Here is a 9,239-nt window from a genome sequence, read left to right on the forward strand (position 1 = left end):
CCTCTCCTGTTCTCTTATCCACCAATTCCAGTACTTCAGCTTGTTTGAACTCTGATCTCTGTCTCTTTGGTGTGTCAGTGTACTCCTAAAAATGCTCACAGGTATGAAGGCAGGGAAATGGTAGGGCTCACTTTGTTTCTTTTCTGTAAAGGATTAAAGGCCACAGTAGGTATATGTATACCTATAGACATGCAAGATGTGTGTGTGTGTGTGTGTGTGTGTTATGCATTATGCCTGAAAGAAGTCCCAAACACCACAGATTTTACACATGTTTTTAGTCCCACTGGCACATGCATCAGCCACATTTCTACAGTGGTCAAGGGGATTAATTTTCTGTAGTATAAATTATATAACTGCATTTATTCACCTTTATAAACGGATATAGATAGTGCCAAGACCTGTAAATTATTTGTGATGTGTTCTTTTACACCCAATACAATTCATTAAAACCTTAAATCTTTAAATCCTTTCCAAGGGAGCACACTTCACAAAGAAAAGAAAGCCACGTTGAATAGTTATTGCATGCCACAAAATAAAGAATATCTTACAACAAAGCTGAAGAAGAGCTTGAGTTTGATCTCGGATGAATGTGTATGTGACATGCAAATGTACCTCCTCATCACCAATTTTTGAATCATCTCTCAAGTCTTACCATCCAGCAAAATCCTACCCACTGCCTATGAAATGATGTGGATATGTATCTTTTGCCATCTCTTTCCTGGAAAAATTAATGATCAAGTGAACTGTTTAAAGTTGTGTCTTCTGGGAGAACTTCCTTTCACTACTATCCTTTAGGACCACCTATGATAAGGGCTGTAATGGAACTATATGTGAACAAGACACAAATGACTATTTTAGTCATTTGGTTAGATGGAAATCCATATGAAGCTGCAAGTCATGGTTGAGAGAAAAGAGGCAATCTAGCATCAGTAAGGATCACAGAGGCAGGAATCACTTGCTTGTGCAGCTTACCATGTGTTCAGGTCCTGCTTGAGGACACTTTTGTAAGTAGTAGCCCCCCCTGTATCTGTGACTTCCCTTTCCATAGTTTTAATCACCTGATGTTAACTGCAGTCCAGAAGCAGAGATGATCATCCCTTTTCCCTATCATCAGGGCAACAGCAGCCTAACACTCTCACAATGCCTCACTTTATCTTCTCATGTAGGCATTTCATCATTTCACATCCTCACAAGAAGAAGAGCAATGTAGTACATTGGACATTTTGAGAGAGTCTATATTCACATAATTTTTATTACAGTATATTGTTTTAATTGTACTATTTTACCAATAGATATTATTGATAATCTCTTATTGTACCTAATATATAAATTAAACTTTACCACAGGTATGTACATCTAGGAAAAAACATAGTATACATAGGGTTGGTACTATTTGCTGTGTCAAGAATCTGCTGGGGATCTCAGATATCAACAGATAAAGGAGGACTACTCTATGTTACTTCTGTTTGATGATGCAGCGCTTCTGTGCATAACTATCTTTGTGATTTGGTGTGCCAGACAACACCTAGTACATTTGTAGTAGTTCTGATTTAATAATAGGTTATCAGTCCATGGTCAAGAATTCAGTCTTTCCTGGGACTCAGTGGCAAACCAGAATCCGTTTCATAAAAGGAGAACATTTTTCTACAGAGAAAGGTATGCCTCCAGAATTCTAAAGGGACTGCACTATGTTTCACCTACAGGGACTAACAGAGGAAAAGTGTAATGCAATGTGATTTAGCAATCTGGCATTATCTGAAATTATATATGATTGTAATGCTAAATTATGCACAGTGTAGTTAGTGTCCTATTGTGCAAGCAATGGAATGCTTAGAAAGCAAAGTAATAGATACAAACCAGTGTTTTATTATTTCACTCAAGAGGTCAAGAGAATTGTGCTACTAACTGCAACCTGAGCATATTTTAACACAATTAAGTAATAAAAATGGACGTATTTGTAAAAGCCAGAAGTTCCTCTGGGGTAAATAAAAAGACTGATGTTATTTAACAACCTTTGTGATATAAGTTTATGTTATTCAAACCTCAACAGTAATCCATCTAGCAAATTATCACTAAGAATACAAAATAATATTTGCAGGTTAAAATAGGAAATGATACAATTTTAACAGATAAATTTCATCTTGGTTCTGTAGGCAAAAGCAAATTTATCTGAATGATCTGTCATTCTCAAAGGCTAATATATATTTCCACTTTCCCTAATGTTGTATATTTGACAAAACAATCCATATATTTCTATAATAGCACTGTATTCTTGGTTTCATATTATATTCTGATGTCTTAAAAACTTTATTGTTGCAGCTGACAAAATGCATATGATGAAACATGTTTCTTTTTCCTTTTTTAAATTTTTTAGAAAGATGGAGAGCAAGCATGAAATGGGAAGAGGGGTGGGGAGGGGAGAGAGAGAGAGACAAAGATTGAGAATCTTAAGCAGGCTCCATGCTTAGAGCAGAGGCCAACGTGGGGCTCAATCCCACAACCCTGAGATCATGACCTGAGCCGGATGCTCAACCAACTGAGCCACATGTTTAGATTTAATTAAGCATAATCTTTCCTGCTTAAGAATTAAAGAGACACTGTAAAATATATATTTTTTGAAGTAAAGGAAATAGAAAACCAAAGACCATACAGGCCTAATGTATTGCAACTTAACCTGAAATGTGTGTCACGTTATGTATATAGATAGAGAAAGAGGCCCCAGTCACATTAAAATAAAGTGACTATTTCAGATTACTTTTTCAATTTCTGTGTCCAAAACTATCACATTCAGAAGAAAAATATGCAGACTTCTAAGCACACTGGAGGAAGATACTGTTTAAAATAATATGTGTGCATATCACATTTAATGAAGGTCTTATATTACTCTATTTTAAAATTAGGATAAAGTTATCCTTTCTTGTCTAGGTCTTTTCCTAAATTGTGTGTGTGCATGCCAAGCCAGAATTAATAATACTTATTAAGAAGCTTAATTTAATTTTAAAAGTAAAATATCCAGTTGTCATTGCCAGACCGGTATGTTTCCTCGATATTTGATATTCCACTTTATGTAATGATTTATCTTTCCTTCTCCTTTTTATTTTTAATACTCATACCATAATGCCACATAAGTAATATCTCAGAATTAAAATTTGCCTTACAGCAAGCTTGTTTCCAGTCATTATAAGTTTTTGGAAGACCATGTCAATATTCCCTGGGTGAAATGCGTGTGGCTTCTTCTGTTCTGGTTTTACGCTTTAAGTTAGTGATGGAGATCATGTATTGTTTTTGTGAATGAACCTGAAATCTAGGGGTGTTATTTGAGAATTATTCTTTCAGTTCTAAAAATTAGATCCTTGCCATGAGAAATATTTTAACATTTTATAATCACTAAAAGTCAAATTACCTTAAACATTTGGGATGTAGAATGAACTGTATTTCTTTTTTGTTTTTCACATTCAGTATTTTTATTTAATTGTTTTGCAGAAAATTTACATATCTCTCCACCCTTTCCTTTAAGGTAGTGTGACAATTTTCCATAATAAACTACTTAAAGAGAAGCTTTGGTCAAGAATGAAATGAAATAGCAAAAACAAAACGATACCAACAAAGAAAACAAATCACTGCTGCTTTAAAAAAACAACAACAATATTTTTGGGGCATTTGGGTGGTTAATAGGGGGACTCTTGATTTTGGCTCAGGTCATGATCTCAAGGTTTGTAAGATCCAGCCTCTTATGGGGCTCTGTGCTGACAGGGAGGAGCCTGCTTCAGACTCTCTCTATCTCCCTCTCTCTCTGCCCCTCTCTTACTTGCACTCTCCCTCTCAAAAACAAATAAATAAACATTAAAAATTTTTTAAAAACAACACTTTCACCAAATATATTCAAACAAAAATGCACAAACAATATTTGCACAGTATGTGTCTTCAGTGTTTCCTCAGGGCTGGCTCTTCTGACCACCATGCAAATGGCCCGGTCTCATCAGCACAGTTTGTCAGTTTGTTACGCTGGATCTGGGATGCTCACCCAGCTACACCCTGGGAAGCCCGGGATAGAAGACTCTAAGATCTTGAAATCCCAAATTATTATGGCTCCATGATGCCACTAATGCAAAATTTGTGACAATCATGCTTGTCCACCTCATAAATACACACTTGAGTGGTGCTATTCTGCAGACTGTTTTTTAGTCCTGAGTCGTGGTCCTCTTGTCCATGTTGTGGGACCTTTCCATGGCAAATGCTGGGTGTTCTGTTTGGAATGTCTAATTTGGAGATGAAGGTCAAGCAGCCACAGTCATCTACAGTGTAATGGACGGCGGTCATGGCCAGCAGCTACAAAGCTATTTTCCGAGACAAATGACACACTCAAAAGGGGCAGGAACTCTGTTTTCAGAGTTGAGACCTGCACAATTTTTGAGGCACCAACAACAGATATGGTTCTGTCATGGCTGACCCAGGCTGGGTGGCTCCCACTGGCAGAGAAGCTGACCCAATCCACCCAGCCACCAGTGCCACTGCCACCACATTGACATCAGCTTACCAAAAGGCTTCTTGCTGCCACAGGGCGTACTGGCTGGCTTTTCAGCCACTTCTTTAAGTTAGACAGAAAATACTCTGAATTTGAAACCGTATGATCCTGCTGCCAGCAAAACATTATTGGGATGCCAACCCAAACTGAGGACTGTGGAACGAATCAGCTTTTTAATGTGCTTGCTTACCCACCAGTCATCGTCAGACTCAAAGTAATAAACAGAAATGAGTCGTGCTCCAATTCCCACAGCAAATTTATTCTCTAGAGGGCCACTTGACAAAAGTCACTACACGATTAATTCTCAGGATTACCAGAGTTGGCTTCTAGACACCATCTTTCAGACTCCAGACACAGGTATTGTGGTCTGTTCCACAAATGACGATGTGGTCACTCTTGAGAGCCCAGTCCATACCTGGGATGTGTCCGTTGTGCTCCTTGAGTTCATGAGCTTTCACCCGTTGGCTCCTGTTCTTCTTATAGATGTGGACTTCGTAATTATTGGGGCTAAGAGCAATCTGGGTACAATCCCTGTTCCAGACATGACAGGTGATTGGCTCTAGTAAAAGCTGATGCAGAGACATTATACCTAGTGTTTTATAAAGGATAGAAAGCAGGTATCAGGGCAGTCCAGACCTGTTCAGAGTGGAGAATTTGCAGACTCTGGTCAGTCTCTGGGAACAGACTCCTACAGGTGCCCTCAGATGAACTCAGGAAACTAGTTAGGTATTTACTAAAGTGGCCCAGGAGAGAAACAGCCAGAGAATGAATAAAAGTGATTATGCAGGGCACTGACTTGGAAGCTAAGTAGTAGCTGCTGTTAGATCAAATTGTTGGAAAAGAATTTGGTGTTGTGCAAACTGTAGAGAATGCACTCGAGGATGATGTACCATCAATGGCATGGCTGTGGATGCTTGGCCTTGAGGCTAATCCTTCGGCACCTCCTGTGATTCCATGAGCTATGCAAAATAATTTCATTTTCCAATTATATTAGTGAGTTGTCTTTCATTACTCATACCTAAGAACTTGACAAATATCCACAAAAACAGAGGAAAAATAGGATTGGGATGGGTTCCAAGACTGACTACATAGTAAAGAGACAAGAATCTGAATGAGATTGTGTCATGTATCCTTGACTTTTGAATATATTTGATTTGATCCTATATGTGTCAAGTTCAAGAAGTAGAAATATAACTCAGGACCTTATCTCTCAAACCTGCCCCTTAGCGATGTTCTCACTCTATGTCCTTACAGCACTTCCTAGTTAAAATCTTTATCTCACTAACATTATTAAAATAACATCTTATGTCACCTTTCTGCTTCAAGTTTTCATGTCTCAAATCTACCTCCTATGTTACCTAGAGGCTAAATTACCCAAAAGATAAAATTAATCATGTCTCTTCTGAAATCTCTTCAGTAGTTTCCTGTCTTGTCTGCAGGATGAAGACAAGTCTCTTCTGGAGGGCATAAAAGACCTGTCCTGTCTCTCCACATGGTCTTAAGTGGTGTTAAAGGCTTTGTCCTTTAATTTCTAGGTCTCTGGTCTGGTTGTGGTTTGCTATACATACTTCACTATGTTATATATTTGAACTTTATTCATGCTGTCCTCTCTTTTAGAATAACCTTCCTTGCTCATTCATTTGATAATAACATTTCTTTCTCTTGGGTAGATGATCTCTAAGTGGGACTAAGTGCCTATGGTAAACTTCCCATACCACCCTACACAAACTTCTATCATTAATTCCACATGTTATTATGTATTTTCCACGTGTAAATTATTGATTTCTTTGATTTTTTTTCTAGAATTTGAATATTTCTGAGGGCAAGAACTGAATCTCATTCATGTTGGGTTGCTATCCAACAACATTAACATTAACATTATGAGGCACCTGTGTGGCTCAGCCAGTTAAGCATCTGACTCTTGATTTTGGCTCAGGTCATGATCCCACAGTCGGTTGAGCCCAGTATTGGACTCCACGCTGACAGTGCGGAGCCTGCTTGAGATTCTCTCCCTCTCCCTCTCTCTCTGCCCCTTCCCTGCTCACATTATCTCTCTCTCTGTCTCTCTCTCTCTCTCAAAATAAATAAATAAACTTAAAATAAATAAACATGTGGCACATAATAATGCTTAATAAATGATGATTCTGTCATTTCAGGCAATGTAGATGACTGAAATATGAAGATGAAATTAGATAATGTTTTTTGGAAAGCATGTGATCCAAAATATTATCTACGATAAACCCCAAAATATCATCTACACCTTAGTTACCATTACGGTCATCTTTAGAGTACTTATAGTTGAAAGGAATGAATTAATATTAAGACATGCATATGTTTAGGGATTGTCTATATTCCACAATGTAGAAATAAATTTAGTGATTCTTATTTACAAAATAATGTATAGTACACTTTGATGAAATTTTGGCAATTTAACAGAGTTATACAATATAATGTTGCATTTAAAATGATTTTTTTATCTTTTAATTTCTTTTTGCTTTAGAAAGAAATATCTTTGCAGGTTGAGGTATTGCTTGTTTATGTCAATGCACTGTGACATTTCAATTCAGTATAACAATTTTGGAGAATTTTATTAGAGTTCCACATGAAATAACTATGATGCCTAAAATATTGAATTTATCAGATTTATAACAGGTTTTTGAAATACATAATCATGCATCCCCAACAATTTTGGGAAATACATAATACATATTTCATATATGCATAAAATACACAATTTGTTATATTTGTGAGTGGAAGACACCAAAATATAACCATATCTCTCAGTTCATATTATATTGCCCCTTTATAGACATAAAGTATTGTAAAATCATCTTCTGACCCATTTTATTAACTGTGGGAAATTAGTCATAACATTGTTTATGGTATTTTGATACTCTTAACTATAAATTTATATTTGAATCTCTCAGACACAAACACCAATTATTATGTTATAATATAGGGAATTAAAAGATACAAATTACTTCCTGGATAATTTTAAGAAAACTTTTACTCTATATTCCCTCATTTCATGGTAAATAAAAACATGCCTATCTAAATATGTTTTGTATAACTGTATTATACATCCTTTATTGCATCATCGAAAGTTTCATTTCAAAAAATACATATGAATTTTCTCCATTATTGCAGAAATATATTCACTTTACTTATATTAATACATAATAAATTAGTAATTACAAAACCTTCAATTTTCATTCAAGAATTTTTATCTGTGATATTATGTATGTGTATTTTGTCACATATTCAATGCTGGAAATGGAAATTTTAAATTTTCCATGGAGTAAATGCATACGTATTTATATGTACACATGCATAGTTATTCAAGCATATGGGTGAAAATACTTCTCTCCATGTATGTATGAACACATGTTTGATAAATACTGAGTGTTAATGACAGATGTCATTTTAAACAGATGTAAAGCAAATTAGGCCTACTCTCTAGAATTGCTGGTGTTCTGATTTTCTCTGACCTTGAATAGTACACGTCTTCCTATTGCTTTAGTTAGTTTCCACCCCCTTTTCTTCCTTCAATTTTCTTTAGAACCAAGGTCAGACCTTCTATATCAGTTCCCTACAGAGTAAGAAATGGCTTATGAGAAAGTACAGAAGCTATTTGGGGTTAGAGATACAGCTTAAAGGGAAACATCTAAAGACAAAAAGTTGGAAAGGCCCAAAGGTTTCATGTGCAACCCTTAAAGGAAAAAAAAAAATAAAGTTCACAGAGATACTAAAACTATATATGAGTCGATTTCAACTTTGATGGAAAGTTCTTTCAGAGTCTGATAGGAGAATTATAAGTAATTGCAATTTTAAGAGAGTTCTTGCTTATTGTTACATCAGAACTATATTATGTTTTTTACAATATGTAACATATTTGCCTATAATATCCCTTATCGCTTTGCTATTCAAGTGTCCGAAATCTACTTAACAACTCATATAGAGTCAGTGATAATTCCATTTGTGAACTTTTATGGTTCTTATATGTGAATGAACAGGGGAATGTGAAGCAAATCACGGTATTCTTGCTCCTGACACCTAACTCTAAAATGAAACATGTTTAAAATACACACACCCACACACCCACCCACACACACACACTTATACAATAGAGTTTTATAGTTGCATAGTTTGCAAGGGTGAAATTAATGATATGAGAAAAGCAGAAATCGAACAGGATTTCATATAATGTAGGAAAGATATATAGCCAAATATATCAGATTCTTAAAGCTGCCATAACAAAGTACTACCAAATGGGTGGCTTAAAACAATAGAAATTTATTCTCTCACAATTGTGGAGGGTGGAAGTCTGAAATCAAGATGTCAGCAGGGCTTTTCATAAATGGCTTTTATTATGTTGAAGTAATTTCCTTCTATTTCTTATTTGTCGACTTTTTTTTTCTGAGAGTATTGCATTTTGTCAAATGTTTTTTTCTGCACGAGCTAAGATCACCATGTACATATTTTTCGGCTCCTCCTTCTGTTAATGTGATATATCACATTGAGTTTCCCATGTTGAAACCTCCCTGCTTTCCAGAAATAAATCCCGCTTGGTCATGGTGTATAATCCATTTAATGTACTGTTGAATTGGTTTGCTAGTATTTTGTTGAGGATTTTTACATCAGTATTCAACAAGGATATTGGTCTGTAATTTTTTTTTCTTATATCTTTGTCTGGCTTTAATATTAGGGTAGTGCT

At 35.8% G+C, this 9,239-nt stretch overlaps 1 pseudogene; it reads right to left on the reverse strand.

Moving 5' to 3' along the window:
- Positions 1–4,000: 4,000 nt before the first annotated feature.
- On the reverse strand, positions 4,001–5,069 carry LOC124527169 (actin-related protein 2/3 complex subunit 1A-like; annotated as a pseudogene).
- Between the last annotated feature and the right edge of the window lie 4,170 nt (positions 5,070–9,239).

Source organism: Lynx rufus, unplaced genomic scaffold (genome assembly GCF_022079265.1).
Source record: "Lynx rufus isolate CCGP_SWC_20201006 ecotype Redwood Valley unplaced genomic scaffold, mLynRuf1.p SCAF_5, whole genome shotgun sequence".
Classification (NCBI taxonomy): Eukaryota; Metazoa; Chordata; class Mammalia; order Carnivora; family Felidae; genus Lynx; species Lynx rufus.